At 42.4% G+C, this 16,489-nt stretch overlaps 1 protein-coding gene and 1 long non-coding RNA gene across 2 annotated transcripts in view; one reads left to right on the top strand and one right to left on the bottom strand.

Moving 5' to 3' along the window:
• The window catches only part of SPOCK1 (SPARC (osteonectin), cwcv and kazal like domains proteoglycan 1), a 520,870-nt gene that overhangs the window by 52,466 nt on the left and 451,915 nt on the right, over positions 1-16,489 (bottom strand). The gene's annotated exons all lie outside the window — the stretch shown is intronic.
• On the top strand, positions 6,613-12,210 carry LOC141407067 (uncharacterized). The gene is made up of 2 exons (XR_012414091.1): positions 6,613-7,045; positions 10,766-12,210. It is a non-coding gene; the product is annotated as an uncharacterized lncRNA (long non-coding RNA).

A 16,489-nucleotide genomic window follows, 5' to 3' on the forward strand; every position in this document is an offset into this window, starting at 1 on the left:
ATGTGGCAGCCATTAACCATGTGTGGGCTATTGAGTACTTGAAATGTGGCTAGTGTGACCAAGGAATTAAGCTTTTAGTTTTATTTAATGTTAATTCATTTTAATAGCCATAAACACTCAATATCCATATGTGGCTAGTAGCAGATACATACTAACTGAAGGGTTTGGTAAAAGGGTATTTTAACAGAGTAGGTCTCTCCAGGCATGGGGAGGCGTCTTCCATCAACCCCCTTGCAGAGCTCATCAGCAGTCAGTCTGGCTGCCGTCCCGCCTCCTGCCCCCATACTCACCACCCCTTTTGCACCCCTCATTCTCTCTTGCACAAAAGCAGGCAGGAAGCCAAACCTCACTAGAGACCTTATAGCTGCACTGCTGAAAAGCCTGCTGGGCAAGGAACTGATGAGAACCCCGGGGTGAACCATAAGGTGGGCAGCAGGGAGAATGGATGTCTATGAAGCTCTGTGGTCAGAATATACTTACCACCCCCAAGCTGCGGTCCTTCAGATTTCAGTAAGCCAACCTCTCCCCTCCCCGCTCCAAAATGGTATAACTAAGAGGGAGGGCATTTTCCGCCTTGGGGTACCCACACCTCCTGTGCTCCTCTCTTTAAGTCAGGTGACTCTGACACATTAAAGCATCTAGCTGTTAGAGTGGTGAATCTTCTCTGTGGGATGCAAGCTGCTTCCCCAGGGACACAGGTGAAGGGCTGAAGGAGTGGAAATTACAGTTTGAGGACACATGCTCTCTGGCCACATGAAATGGAGTAGAAAAGTCACCTCAGACAGACTCTCACTGGGCAAAATGCTATGTCCCAGAGGAAATGTAATTCATAGGACTACCACTTGCACACTCTAAATGACAGAATACAGGATCTGGAGAGAAGGTTCACTGGAAAAAGGTATTCTCTAGCACAGCAACACAGGGCTGGTGGCTTTGAGCATGTTTACAAACATGTTCAGCGGCCCCTTGGAGCAGCAGGAGTTCCACGAGCTTGCTTCCAGCTCCCCGGAGACACTGAGACAGAATGTGTGTGTTGTTGGGGATGTTAGCCCTGGGGTTGGGCTTCATATTCCAGACCATTGCTTAAGGTAGGAAGTTTGCAGATGGGTCCTGGGGTAGAGAGATCAGAGAGGTATAAACCTCCTACCTACCTACTCTAGGACTCTCTGGAAATGAGACTGACCTCAGAGAAGTGAATGACAGAACCAATGGGCAAGTGAACACATGCAAAAATATCTCCCTGTGGCTCAACCCCAGAATGAGAGCAAGACTTAGTGGGAACTAAGCCAGTTTCAAGACATTGACACATCCAGACAATGTGTCAAATAAGAAAAAAGAAAAAAGTGGTCATTGTAGAACCAAGAAGAAAATGAGAGCTTGAGAGGCAAGCACTGGAGGTGCCCTTTGAAGCCCTCTCCCAAGGGGCTGGGACCTCAGTCCATGGATGGTCATGTAAGCAAGACTAAACTTAAAAGCAGCCAAGGTCATCAAGCTATCTTAGCCAGGGTGGGGGTGGGGGGCTGCCTGCTTATGACCAACTGAGTCCCCTTGCTGTAATTCCCAGCTCACCTAACAAGCACGAATTATAAGCTGACTCTGAGTGAGCCATACCCCGAGAGTAAAACTGGCCTAGGATGGGAGTATTCTGGTCTCCATCTATTTAACAACTGTCCAGACTTGATAAACTATCTTGGTTTAGGTTTATAGAACAGTCTTTTGAGAACTTGGTTCATGTGACCTCATCCCTAAGAGATTGAGCCACTCTCAATGTAAAAATAAAATCAAGTTTCAGATCTGTAAAAACTAAGATCCAGACAGATCCAGGCTGTAGTGAATTTGTCAAAGAAAAGGCCACCTTGTATAATCTTCTGTCATAACCAACCAGCTATATGCTCCCTTAATGATAAACTTATATGACTTGAGTAATAATAATAATTTAAATCATCACATTGACCGATCCTTACAAAAACCCTTGTGCAGCAATGTATTTATCCATTTTAAATAATAGAGAACTGAGACCTAGAGAAGGTAAGTAAGGAGCCCAAGACTTTTTAGTGGAAGAGCTGGGATTAGGCCCTGGGTCGACTTGGCCTCAAAGTCCTCACACGTGCAACTCCAACTTTGGCAGGGAAGCCAGAGATCATGCTAGGGTCATGGCAAAAGCCAAGAAGAAACCAAATTTATTAGCTTCTACAGAAAGGGTACTAGAGGGCTAGGCATGGTGGCTCATGCCTAAAATCCCAGCACTTTGGGGGGCTGAGGCAGAAGGATAGTTTGAGGCCAAGAGTTCATGACCAGCCTGGACAACATAGTGAGACCCCTTCTCTATTTAATAATAATATGAAAAAGAAAGGGTACTAGAGGGGGTTCCATTTTGTTTACTACAAACTGGATTCGATCATCTGTTTGTTGCTCAAATTTGCCTCCCCAAGGAAACATGCAGGGACTAAAGAGACACATGCCTTAGAAATCATGCAGGCTGGGAGGCTTCTGCTAGTTCGTGAAAGCATGAGCACTTTCCATGGGTCAAAAATGCCCCCTCTCTAAGACGGACTTCTGTTCAAAAGGATTTCCTTTCATGAGTTCACACACTGTATTATAAACTCTTCTTTAGACCAACATTCTTGAAAGCAGGAACTAAAGCCTAATACATAGCCTGGCACACTTAAAAATATATATCTGGTAGAGGGATGGATGAAGTAATATCCTGCCATTCCTGGGGATAACAGCCATTAGCTTTTGGCCCTATGGCCATTCAAGTTACTGCATTATGATTCATTTAGCATTTATCCAACAAACACTTATTTTTGGACAGATGAGCAGTTTAAAGGTCTGATCCAAGAGGACATAACACAGCTTAATGAACCATTAGTGACTACGCAGTGGCAATTCGATGAAAGAGCAGAGGTGTTGAACAAGGCCTCTAAGTACAAAGGACACAAATGGCAATTTACAAAAGAAGGACTGCAGCTTGCCAAACAAAAAAGAAAAAAGGTTCAACCTCACAAGTAACCAAAGCAATAGAAATTAAAATAGGAATCAATTTTGGGGGAAGGTTGAGCAACTAAGAAACACTTTAAAAATTCTGTGTCTTCTTAACAACTCAGGATTAGAAAATATATTGGCAAATGACCAGAACATGGGAGTATGAGTTGGTAGGGCATTTTTGGGTGCAGATAAGTTGGTAGTATGGATGGATTAAAACACCTAAAGTTATCCATACCTTTGATGTGTAATTTCATTTTAGCCATTTATCCTATCAAAGATGTGGACAAAAGCCTATCTGTAATAATGCTAACAAAAGATTTTGAATAGCAAAAAAAAAAAAAAAAAGTCAAACAACTTAAACCTGGAAACTAGTTAAATACATCCTATGACAGAATGCTATGCAGCCCTTTAAAATCAATTCCTCAAGAAACTGATTTGAGGGGAGTCTGTGATATATCTTAAAGTCAGAAAAGTAGGTTCCAAGGCACTACCTATAAAATCATTCCTGTTTTGTTTTACAAATCCACATTTTCTGTATTTTTTCTCTACATTAAAATAATATTTCCCACATGTTCAATAATACATATTTTGTAATTTTTTAAAATAGCATTTAAGTCTCACAAATAAAACTGACAATAACCGCTCAAATTTGCGTGGGACTTTGTACCATTTCCTAACTCTTTTTGTTCCCCACAGTATCCCTGACTTGGAAAGAGAAGAAACAATACACCCAATGCTTTCTACTTATTAAATACCACCTCACACCCAGTTCCCTCATTTCAAAAGCAGAATTCTTTCCATTAAACTAAAGCTAGGTCTGCCCTGAACCAGTGTCAATTTCCAAAATTCACTGACTCTCATGTTGAATTTCTCTGAGTTAACATAACCCAGCGGACTTCAAAAACATCAAATGTAATTATGCCATTTCTCTAGATGTAAATATCCCCCAATGGGAAAACCTAGCAGCTACTATATGTTTGTAATTCTAATTCTTCCCAAAGAGTTTTAAAAATTATAATATGTACAGTAATGAAGAGTTTTGTTTTGTAAGTGTTTTCCCCAGAATTATGAAAGCACATTCTTGCTTGTAAATTATACATGGCATAACTACAGCAAGATGGGCCATGTTTTGGGTCTCGTTTCGAAGAGATTCCGTTTTAACACATTCCTTCTAACACACACAAAACACTCACAGCCTGTACCAGGCAACTATCAGGAATTAGCAGACCTTATTTTTTAAGGGTAGATGCCATCCAGGGAATTAATATCAAGTCCTCAAAGCCTAAGTTTTATCTCAGAAAAACTCTTTTTATGATCATCAAGAATTAAGTGGGTGGTGAAAATGACAGTGGCAAGAATGATTAACAAACGTATGGTATACATACAGTTCTAGCTTGTGGGTGAACTATCAAAGAGGAGTTTACAATATACATACATGCACACACACACAATATATATATATGTGTGTGTATATGTGTGTGTGTGTGTGTGTGTGTGTGTGTGTGTGTGTGTATTCCCCAGCCAGGAATGCCATTTCTTTTTTGGCATTCTCTATATCTGACCATCTCCTCAAACCCACTAGAAACTTCTGAACAGCAAGGTACATTAGTTAGAAGCTCAGTTCATGTTTGCTGACTCACTGTGAGTACCAGTGAGAAAGATCCTCGCCACAAACAAACAGATAAACATGTCTCATCCCAGAGGAGAAATCCCAGGAGGTTAGTGTGGCTTCGTGAGTTGACAAAGAAAAGAGGATTCTTGGGTTTGGGAACAGCATAGGCAAAGGTCTAATCGTGTTCACGGGACAATGAGAATGAGCCTGGTTATACCAAAAGGGAAGAATGACTATTCCATAAGTCGTGATTTTAAAAGATTAATTTGGGGCCGGGGAACAGGGGAGTGGGGAGGAGGAAAGAACAGGCAAGAAAGCCTGTGAGCAGGCACTGCAGCGGTGAAGCTGAGAGATGATGGTGCCAGAAAAAGGCACGAGGTAGTGTAAGTGAACAGAAGTGTGGGCTCCCGCAGTGTAGAAAATGACGGTACTCATGAGAAACCCAAGGGTGAGGAAGCCCAGCAATCAGCTAAGGCGAAAGGAGAAGAGTTTGCAGAAGGAAGGAGGTGGTCAACATCCCCAAAATCTACAGAGAGAAAGTAGCTGAGGATTTAGCCATCAGGGTTGCTGTGGTGGGGGCAGGTGATGAGAAAAGGGAGGCAGTCAGTATGTTCTGCACGATGAACTCAGAAGCATCGTGGTAAGGAGGTGTTCAATATAGAAGATACTCTAATGGATTTGAAGGCTGAGGATGGAACAGGCAGAGAAGCGGCAACAGGAAAAAGGAAGGCAGTTCACCAGGAGTAAAGGGACTCTTCTTCCTGTTCCTGAGAAGAAGAGATGCACAAGAACTCGGCCCCACAGCCTCAGTGCAGCTAAATCAGGAAGAAGTAGGCACTCAGGGCATCCCTGTCAAATAACCAGCAGGTGAATGACTTGGACTCCAATAGACATGTGCTGCATTCTCTCCTGCCCTGGAGGACAGGCTGCTCAGGGTCTACCATGCAGTTAGTCCCTGCCCTCAAGGAGCTCTTGACCTAAGGAGAGAGACAAATGAAACCAAGCTTTTCAACGGAGGGTGAAGAATGCTGTGTGAGTACCGTGTACAGTGGCGAGGGGGCAATCTCCATCACTTACTGAGATTATTGGTGGGGTCTTACCAGGTGTCAAACTTGGTGGAGACACTTCACCAAGATGACCTCATGCAGCTTCTCATGATACCCCTACGGTGAGCCAAGAGATGGCATTCCCTGAGGCAGAGCTGTCAGTCCCCACAGGCAGCTGTTGGTAGTAAGAACCCCTTGCACCCATAGCTGTGATGATGGCAGATGGCATGATGGTACACTCACTGTATTCCAAGCCCTATATAAAATATTTCACAGACATCGTCTCCTGGCTTTGTCACACTCCATGGGCTCAGCATTATCAATAAGCCCGTTTTATGGCAGAGAAAACTCAGGTTGTCTCAGAGAGGTTAAATGATTTGTCTATCCCAAGCCTAGGAGGTAGCAGAACTAGGAATCAAACCTAGGTCTGCGGGGCTCCAGAGTGAACTATGAGACTGTGCTCTTCTCTTTCATGGCACCTTGTACTTGTTCCTCAGTCCAAAGAGGAGCCATGTGGTGATGACAGAAACAGATCAACAGTTGAGACAGGGCAGGCGGATGTGGCACTGGGGCCAGGCTGGTGTGGACAGTGGGATGGATTACAGCAGCCGCCTTTTCCAATTGACAAAGCGTGTCTAAGAGGAAAATTGGAGAGCACAAAAGGGCACATGTGGGTGGCCCAGAGGGGTCCAGGTGTAGGCCTGCCCAGCCTTGGTGGGGGCAGGAGGGGGCACTGGCTGCCTCCAGAGTGGGTTCCACTGCTGGGGGTTGGCTGTGGCTGAGTCGTTCTGTCAGATGCACACCTTCCCTATGAGTGAGACCACAAGCAAATCCTCAGGGCCCGAGCCTGGCATTCACAGGACTGCCACAAGTTAGCATCTGAATTTAAATCAGGCCAAATTAGTGCTATTTCTGCAGGTGTCTGTGCTGCAACTTCTTTTTTCTCTCCCTCTGCCTGAAGGAGGAGAGGGAGAAAGCAGGCAGCCGAGGAGCACAGCTAGTCATATCAGGACCAGAGTGGTGACTGTCAGTCCCCACGGCTCCCCCAGCGGATGGCAGCTGTCAGTCTGAATCACAGAATCCCTGGGGAAGATATAGGGTCTTCACTGCTTTCAGGAAGCCATTTCTGGGCAGAGACTCCTGTTTGCAAGGAAAAGGCACAGACACTGTACCTCTCTGCAAGGTGGCTGTTTTTCCAAAGGAAGGGTAGATGGAAAGGACGACAAAGCTGGAAGAGGGTGAATTAGCAAGGGAGACGACAAGGTGCAAGCTATAACCAGGGAGAATGCTCACCTGGGACTGCCGGCTGCTGCCCTTCGAGGATGGCCTGTCTGCCAGACCATCCCTCAGGGTGGGGCTTCCAGTCTGAGACTCCATGGAGAAGAAGCATGATCCTGAGGTAACTGCATGCTCATGCCCTCCCTTGTCACAAGAATGAATCATAGCCAACCTTTGCTGGGACTGTGACTAACCCAAGCTGGGGCTGTGCCTAACCCACGCCGGGGCTGTGGTGGGGAGCATGTGTCTGCTAACAAGTCCTCACCCCACGGTGCCCAGGAGACTACTCAACTCGCCTTCTCTCTTGGCTAAGCTGAACACAGGCAGTGGGGAAAGGAGAGACCAATGCCAGGATGGGAGCAGGGTTACACCGTCTCTCTGCTCAGACTCCTTCTATGTGTCAGCCCAGTGCTCCATGCTGGGGATTAAGCAGGGATTGAGGCAGAGATGGAGCTGCCCTCGTGGAGCTCCCCACAAGGATGAGAGGGAGGAGACGGAAACCAGCAGAAAGGAGGTGTCCTGAGAACTACTGCAGGGGAGGTGGGAGACAGCTGGGCTTGCCTAGGAAATCATATGTCCCTGACAGCAAAAAAGGGCTGAGCAACACTCAAGGGTGGTGGGTTAAAGGGTAGTGCATCTGTTTTCTTGGAGAGGAAAGAAGCTAATACCTGCTGGGTAACAGCTCTGGCAAACATCAATTCTTTTTCTAATTAACCCTTATCCATCCAGTAACTCTGAGCAGGGGAGTTGATCACATCGTTCTGGATTTCTCTGCCTTGCCCATCCCCTGACCCTTTTTTTTTTTTTTTTTTTTTTTTTTTAAACAATCAGCAGCTCTTAGAGAAAGTTTGCAAGTAAGGAATAGTCAATGGCAAGACATATGAAGACTTCCTTCTCTTCCATCCAGGAAGCCCTCTCTGATGATCCCATTTGCTCCTGTGCTCCTAAGCTCTACTTTCCTTCCTTCATGTTGTACAATATAAAACTATAAACCTGTTTGTGTATCTGCCCTGCAAACAAGAAGCTGAGGGCAGGGAAGGCATGTCCAGCACTGAACACAGTGCTCAGAATTTGTGTCATGGAATAAATGGGTAAATCAATGAATAAATGAGTGACTGCCATTCTCTCAGACCCTCACAAGCATGCCGACTCATTTCGCAGTTCAAAGAGCCCAGGGACTGAGGCAGTCACTTCATAGGACAGTAAGGCCACAATGTGATGGGAGGGAGGCCCCTCCACCTCCAAGGCTTTTCCTGCTCCAGGCATTTCCTGCTGCCCTAAGCACTGCCCCCAGGCTAAGCCCTTGGGAACCTGCTTCATAAACACTTACTTAGCAAGACATTTAAAATGCTATTGATTTCTCTCCTCAGAAGGAGAGGTGAGACAGTGATAGACACGGTGAGCAGTTAGCAACAATGAGTCCCATCCACCCCCCAGCCAGAAGTCATTTCCCTCTCAGATTACCAGCCTGGCAGCCCTGGGAGAGAGAGAGAGAGTGGCTGCACGCTAATGGAGGCGGCGCTAGAACCAGCAGGTGCTCTGGCTCCGATAGTGGCAATTAGAGCTTAAGCTCCTTTTTCTATGAGACAATGAAAAATAAAGCTAATTTCAGATGGTACATTCTGTATACTTGAACCCAAGGCACCCTTCTCCCCTACTTAGAGAGAAAGACAGGAGCCCATGCCTCCCCAAGAACCAAGAGGAGGAGCCTCTGATCCAAGTCATGGCATCATCAACAGTTTTTTCAAGCACTTACTAGATGCTAGACAGAGATCTTACTAGATGGGAATAGGTACTGGGAAACGGAGGCACATAACAATGTAGCCCTCATCCCCTGTGGCTAGCCTATGATGGACAGAACACATGGGTACCACACATACTAGATAGATGAATTAAGTGCTGCCTTGGAATTCTAGCTCTATGAGAGCAAACCTTCCTCTGTAGTCTTCCTTGTTAGGCTCCCAACTTTTAGTACACTTGTCTCGTAACAGGTGTTCAACAAACACTCTTTGAATTCATTTTGTATTTTGTTAAGGTAACAGTAGCTGCTATAATAAATGCCTAACATCTAAGTGGTTTAGGATAAGAAAATGTACAATCACCACTGTCCTCTCCAACTAAGATCAGAGAGGAGCAAGATCAGCATACATATACTCCCTTAGCCTCACTTGCAGATTTCTCTGGGGTGAGCTGTACTCCTTGAACTCGTGGGAGTCCCTAACCTAAAAAAAAAGTTTCCTGATACATAAATATGTATTGGGAATAACAGACCTAGAAATGAAGTTTCAGAAACTCCAGTTGCTTACCCCTGATGTTTGAGACTTGTAGCACAGCTGAGCAGGGAGAGGTGACCCAGGGGTGCTGGTCTCATTCACACGGGTGGAATGCAGCCAGTAGCTGCATTTACATATTTTAATGATCACATAAATGGGAGTTAGTGGCAGAGGCCATATCAGACTTGTCATAGAATAGAAAAATCCCTTTGGGAAACTAGGTATTAGGGAACAACAGACCTTTCGACCTAATTGCAAGAGGGGTTGAGATGTATGCCCTTGCCTGAGGGTGGAGTTATCTCTCCCGTGAGCCTGTTCTGGGGCAACATGAGGCAAAAGCCTCATGGACTATAGAAAGAAATGCCACTGAATGATTCCTCTCCTCTGTTGACATAGAGGACAAGACAGTTTAAGAAGCTATGTAGATCCATGCTTTTGTCACCAAAGTTTGGGACTCATGAAAGACCTTACTGGATGTCATATTACTCTGTCTTAAGGGAAACCAGACCTCTGAGCACTCCCTCTACCCCTTCACCCCAGTGAAGCTTCCCTGGATATAGGATGCTGGTATCTGGCAGGAAAGGAGCAGGTACCTGACAATGTTCAGAACCAGGACTGGGAAGGGATGAAGATCCCAGTAGACATCTTCTGCCCCTTTACTCTTCCTCCTGCAGAAATATTTTAAGTGCCAAGATTTCAACTGACCGGGTGGTTTGAAAGTGAAGAAGAGAGGTATGGAATGGAGGGATTTAAGAGATAGAAAAGGAAGAAGGCAGAGAAGGGCAAAGGGAATAACTACTTAATGCCAGAACAACAACAAAAAGTTGGTGAGGAGCTTTGCAGTAGCTTTAATTTACTTTCCTGTCCTCTCTGGCTCTCATCACTTTTTATAGAAATGTATTTTTTTGTCACAGATTGACAATGACATGAGCCAAGGAAAGAACTCATGGGTCAGGGCTCTTTGAAATCAGATGGATGCTATTACTTTGGTTTTCCAAGCAATTAATAATCACACATTGCATTGCTTGTTTTTATATTTATTAATGAATTTAATAAATTTATCAAGTTTCACCCCTAGAAGGTATAAGCTCTATGAGAGCAGAAACTGTGTATGCATGTCTGTATCCTTCAGTATGTCCTACTTCAGGTTCCTACTATATGTCCGGCATATAGTAGGAACCAAAAAGGGTTTTCTGATTTTTATTTAATGCAGAGAGCTGACAACAGAGGGTGGAAAGAATGCTGTTACATACGGACCTTCCTATTGCTAATAACCGTGTAGAGGTGTAGATGGTGATGGTGGTGGGGGTGGTAATAATGTCACTTATTATAAGCTGGATCCCATTCCAAGTGCTTTATTTTGATCATTTCATTAAAACCTCAAAACAACTCCACAATGAGGTATTGTTATTCTTATCTCCATTCTTCCAATGAAGGCATGAATTCAACAGGTAAAGGATTTGCTAAAAGTGATTTAACTAGTAGAAGTTGAATCTAGAAAGAGACTTTATCACTCTGCCTTTCTGCCTGCCACACATCTTTTTTTTTTTTTTTTTTTTTTGCAACAGGGACATTCTGCCTATACCTGAAGCCCTAGGAGAACAGAGGTAAACTTGAGACATGTGTAGACAAAATAAAGTATGGATCTTGATCCTTGAGGACCTCAATGTCCATGTTCATGCTAATGATCCACTGAGTACTTGAATTTCAGTTACTACTTTTCCTCAATATTATTCCACCCTGTATGCTGGCCTTTGCAGAAGACTCAAGTTGGAAGATGGAAATTCAGATTACAAGGTACCTCACCTGCTACCTGCCACCTCTCTGGCTCTCCTACAAACCAGCTCATCCATGCAACAGGTCCCACACCCCCATGGGCAGGGCCCACACCATCAGGAGGAAAGGTTTTGCTAATGATGGCCTAGAGGAAGGAGTAGCCCTGGCATCAGAGCCCTGTGTACGATTTAGCCTATAAACCCAAAACTGCTATTAACTTCTACTAAGCCACCACATTGAGCAGGTCCTGAAAGAGAAGAACAGAGCAGCCCCATCAAAGGGAACCTTCTATGCACCCAGGGCAATGCTGGGTATTCACAGGTATACAGGCGCCTGGCTCTTCACCTGAACAACAGCTTCCCTCTATGGTAGCTTTCCTAAGGTTAGGTTACGACCAAATATCCCTGCAGGCAACCCATTCTTTGCTCCCATACTTTGAATAATAATAAAACCAGCTGCTGGTTGGAGTCTGCCAAGGCTACCTCCCAGGAGAGCTTCTCTGAAGGTTAATGTGGAGCTGTCATGCACAGCCAGATTGTCACTTAGGCCTTTGTTGTTCCTCCTGCACTTGTTTCTCTGCTCTGGCTGTGTCCAGCAGCTTCCCAGTACCCACTAGGTGGTGATGCCAGGAGAGACTGGGCTGTGAGCCTGGAGCAAAAAGGACCGTCAGTATGGATTGGCTTCCAGCTGAAGTGGGCCCACCCAGCAATCCGAAGAGGTGGGAAGTATGGTGTTAACAGCAAGCTAGCACTTCATGAGGGCTTGGATTATTGTTCAATGCATTCTGATGAGCACCATCTGCTGCCAATCCACACTGGGCATATGTCTTTTTGCCCAAGCACTGCACTGTGGCTATGAATTCATCACAAAGCATGCATAGGCCTTGCAGAGAGGAGACAAGTGCTGGAGACAATCTCCAAGCATATCTGGGAGCAAGGGAAGACAGGTGGAAAAACATTCTGTAAATATAGACCTACAAAATACATAAGGGACAAATACTGCCTGAGACATTTAGCAATACCCAATTTGCCATATGACAGACCATAAAAGCGACCAGAGAAGTTTCTGCATCAGCTGAAGCCTTAGCTAAATCTATTGCATAAACCGCTTCTTTTGTTTCTGTATGGTATGTTTGATGTTCTAATTCCCATTCAACTATGAGCTCCAGTTCATCCCAAAACTTTTTTGTTGTAGTTGTTAAGAACAATAAATTTCACATCTCTCTGTATTAATCATCAGCACTAGGAATCAATTTTCTTTTGGGAACCATAAGTATCTGTCATCCCATGAGAGATGCTGAGGCACAATGGCCCATCAAGATGGTCATGCCCAACCATCTGCTGAACTCATGGGCCAAGGAAATTGTTCCTACTGTCCTTGAAAGCAGTCAGCAAGTGATAAAGGAGGACCTACTGTGTACTCGGCCAGCACTAGATTGCCCAGACAATGTACATGTATCAGGCAAAAAGGCTAGGAACCATATATATTTAAAACATTTTTTAATTACGTTTTTTTAAAAGAGCATTTGAAGAAGAGAAACAAAATATGAGGTCTCATATTACCAGATTTCACAACTTACTATAAGGCTGCAATAGTAAAGGCAGCATGGTTGTGGTGAAAAAAATAAACAGATTAATGGAACAGAATAGAGAAATGAGATATAGCCAACGGATTTTTTTAAAAGGCACGAAAGCAAGGAAAGGATAGTCATTTCAATAAATGGTGCTGGAATAATTAGATATTCAAATGCAAAAGAATGAACCTAGTCAGAGACCATCTACCTTACACAAAAATTAACTCAAAATGGACGATAGGTCTAACTGTAAATTACTAAACTATAAAACATCTAGAAGAAAACATGGGGAAAAAAATCTATGTGATCTTGAGTTTGGTGCTGAACCAAAATCACAACCTATAAAAGAAAAAATAGAAAGTTGGACTTTATTAAAATTAAAAACTTATACTCTGTGAATGACACTGTTAAGAGAACCAAAAAGCAAGCCACAGCCTCAACAAAAATATTTGCAAAACACATAGCTGATAAAAGACGTGTATCCAAAATACAAATGCCTGTAATCCCAGCACTCTGGGAGGCCAAGGCGGGTGGATCATGAGGTCAGGAGATCGAGACCATCCTGGCGAACACAGTGAAACCCCATCTCTACTAAAAATACAAAAAAAATTAGCCGGGCATGGTGGCGGGCACCTGTAGTCCCAGATTCTAGGGAGACTGAGGCAGAAGAATGGCATGAACCCAGGAGGCGAAGCTTGCAGTGAGCAGAGATCACGCCACTGTACTCCAGCCTGGGCGACAGAGCAAGACTCTGTCTCAAAAATAAAAATAAAAAAATAAAAATAAAAAACAAGGCTATGTAATGCATTTATATGTCATTTATATGACATTCTGGAAAAGGCAAAACTGTAGAGAAGGTAAACAGATCAGTGGTTCCTAGGGTTTTGAAGTAGGGAAAGGGGAGTAGTTGAAAAGATGAAGCACAGAGAATATTTTTAGAGTAATTTGTCATGATACAATAAGGGCAGATACATGACATTATGAATTAGTGAGAACCTATAGAACTTCACAGCACAGAGTGAACCTTAATGTATGTGCATTTTTAAAAAATCATTTAGGAGGCCAGGGGATCCTAGGATGTAATGCAGAATGTGACACAGTAATCTAAATGTATTATAAAGGTGCTGACCTGTGTAGCTTTGGAAATGAGTGGAGATTATCAGCAAACAGCCTATACATAAGCACTGAACTGTAGTTGATAAAGTTGTTTCCCATGGAAATAGGGGTTAATAATTTTGATACTGGGATTGAAGAATTAAGTAAATGGATAGTGGATGGTGGGAGCCAAGCTTCCCACTGTTGGAGTGGAGAATTACAGATAAGCAAGGGGAGGAAGCTATAATGATATGGTAATGAGTTGGAAACATTAGCATAAACTTGTATTTAGCTTAGATACATATGGATACATATAGAATAATTTATATATGTACATACATTTATATACACACACACATATAGATTAGTATACACATACATATTCCCTTGCTCTGTCAAATGAGAGTGCAGAACAACAACAACATTCCAGAAGTAGTGAGCACACTGAGTGCTAGGATCTTGGTTTCTAATTCCATTCTACAATAAAAAGAGCCAGGTCCGTTTGTGGAAGTGGCTGATTCTACAGACAGGATACGAAACACATAAGATGAGCCTGGATATTTTATAATGCCAGAAATTACAGAAGTGTTCAAGAGTAGGTAAATAAAATACACCAGTGAGGGTATGTCAAAGGGACACAAAACCAACAGAAAAAGTGCCAAATGGCCAAAGCTGGAACAATTTGAAATGTAAAATCTCGGTATTAGATTAATAGTTAGTATTGGATTAAAATCTCCAGTACAAAATATATATCCATGAGTCCACATTATATAAATATTAATACATGCTTTAAGAAACAAATAAATGGGGTAAAAGATAAATCTCTCATGCAAAAAAATTCAAATAATGATATTTGATGATTATATTTCAAATAATTTATATAGACACTCTACCCTGAAGCATCTACATAAGGAGATGGAACATTAAATACCTACTCCTTAAGTGTGGGCTATGCATAGTAACTTCTTCCAAAGAGTATAGTATAGAAATGGGGTAAAATTAGTGCCTTTGCAGTAGAGAAGCCTGACAAACACTACCTCAGCCAGGTGATCAAGGTTTGCATCAATGGTGATAAGTCATATAGATAAGCATGTACCTATGATTTCATAGGATGACAATGACACTTGTGCTGATTCCTCTGTGGATCTTGGGGGTTCTTCCCCAAAACTCATAACCCTACTCTAATTATTAGACCAACATGGAACAAATCCTAATTGAGGGACATTTTAGAAAGTAACTGACCAGTACTCCAAACTTTCAAGGTCATCCAAAACAAGGAAAATGTTAGCAAAGCCTAAGACTACATGATGACTAAACGCAATGTGGTGTCCAGGATGAGATCCTGGAAAAGGAAAAGGAAATTAGGTAAAAACTAAGGAAATATGAATTAAAACATGGACTTCAGTTGATTATAATGTATTGATATTTGTTTGTTAATTGTGACAAATGTACCATGCCAATGTAAGATGTTAATAATAGAGAAAAATGGGTGCAGGGTATCTGGGAACTCTCTCTACTATCTTTGCAATATTTCTGTAAATCTAAAAATTTTCTAAAATAGTTTATGTGAAAAAATTAACATTAAATTAATGACTTTGGGATATCGTAGAGCTTTATTGGATACTAGTTGCTGAAGAGAAGGAGAACACAGTGTTCTAAGTATGAAGAATGACCAAGAATTGACCAAGCCAAGAAAGTGAGGAGAGTTCTCTCTAAGTGATGCATCAGGAGTTCACCAGACCAATCTTAGAAGGATGGTGTGTGCAAAGGCCTTCACAGCCTTGATTCCCATTTATGCCCCAGCAACATCGGAAATTACCATACCAGGGACTTCTTAGCAAAGTATTATTCACTTTACTGTGAAAGTTTTAACCAAAGCATTAAGACACACATAAAAAAGAAACGTAACATACATATAGATAGTACAATGAAGTACTTAAAAGCCCAGGTGTAAGAGTAAGAATAATCTGAGTTCAAATCTTGGTTCTGCCATTTGCCAGATGGGTGACTTGGAGAAATTTGAATTTTTAGAGGTATATTTTCTTGTGTTTAAAATGGAGATCATAGTCCCTCCCAACACTGGACTTTCAGGACTATTACATGGAAACATATATAAGGTACAGAGTGTCCAGCAATAGTGAGACATAAATAAATGACTATTTCTTAAAATGTACTTTGGAGAGGAAGATAAAAATGCCCATTATCTGCAGATGATACAATTTTCTAAAGAAAATCCAAAATGATAAACTAAAAACTGTCAGAATCAAGATTTCCTATTTGAAAGAAATAGTCATTTTAATAAAAATGGAAAACAGATTTCATTCACAAAAAGCAATCTCAAACATTGACTCTCTAGTCATAAATGTAATGAGAAATACTACCATATTCTGAAAGGAAATTGCAGATGTCTTCCAAGGAGGCTTGGAGAGATGTGTGCCACATTTCCAGATGGAACAACTTAACTCTAAAGTTATCAGTTCTTCTCCAATCACTTTGTAAATCCAATCTAAATATCACTTCTTTAAAGTTTTCAAAGTGATTTTGAATATCATAGGAGAGACTACATAAGGATACCCATGAAAAAATATGAAAAAGAGGATAACTTGTTCGATGAAAGATGAATTATTGAGTAAAAATCATTTTTTTGAACTGGCCATTTAAAACACAAAAAATATATAGTTTCAGTTTTCCTATTATATTCCAAAAAGTATTAGACTGATTATTAGTAGTACTTTTCCAACTACAAGTTGCAATCTATGAATGGCTCCTCAAAAAATCTTTCTCAAACATGAGGAATGATAGCAGAGAAAAGAAAATAGGGCATGTCTTACAGAGTAAGGGTGCTGCC

Source organism: Macaca fascicularis, chromosome 6 (genome assembly GCF_037993035.2).
Source record: "Macaca fascicularis isolate 582-1 chromosome 6, T2T-MFA8v1.1".
Classification (NCBI taxonomy): domain Eukaryota; kingdom Metazoa; phylum Chordata; class Mammalia; order Primates; family Cercopithecidae; genus Macaca; species Macaca fascicularis.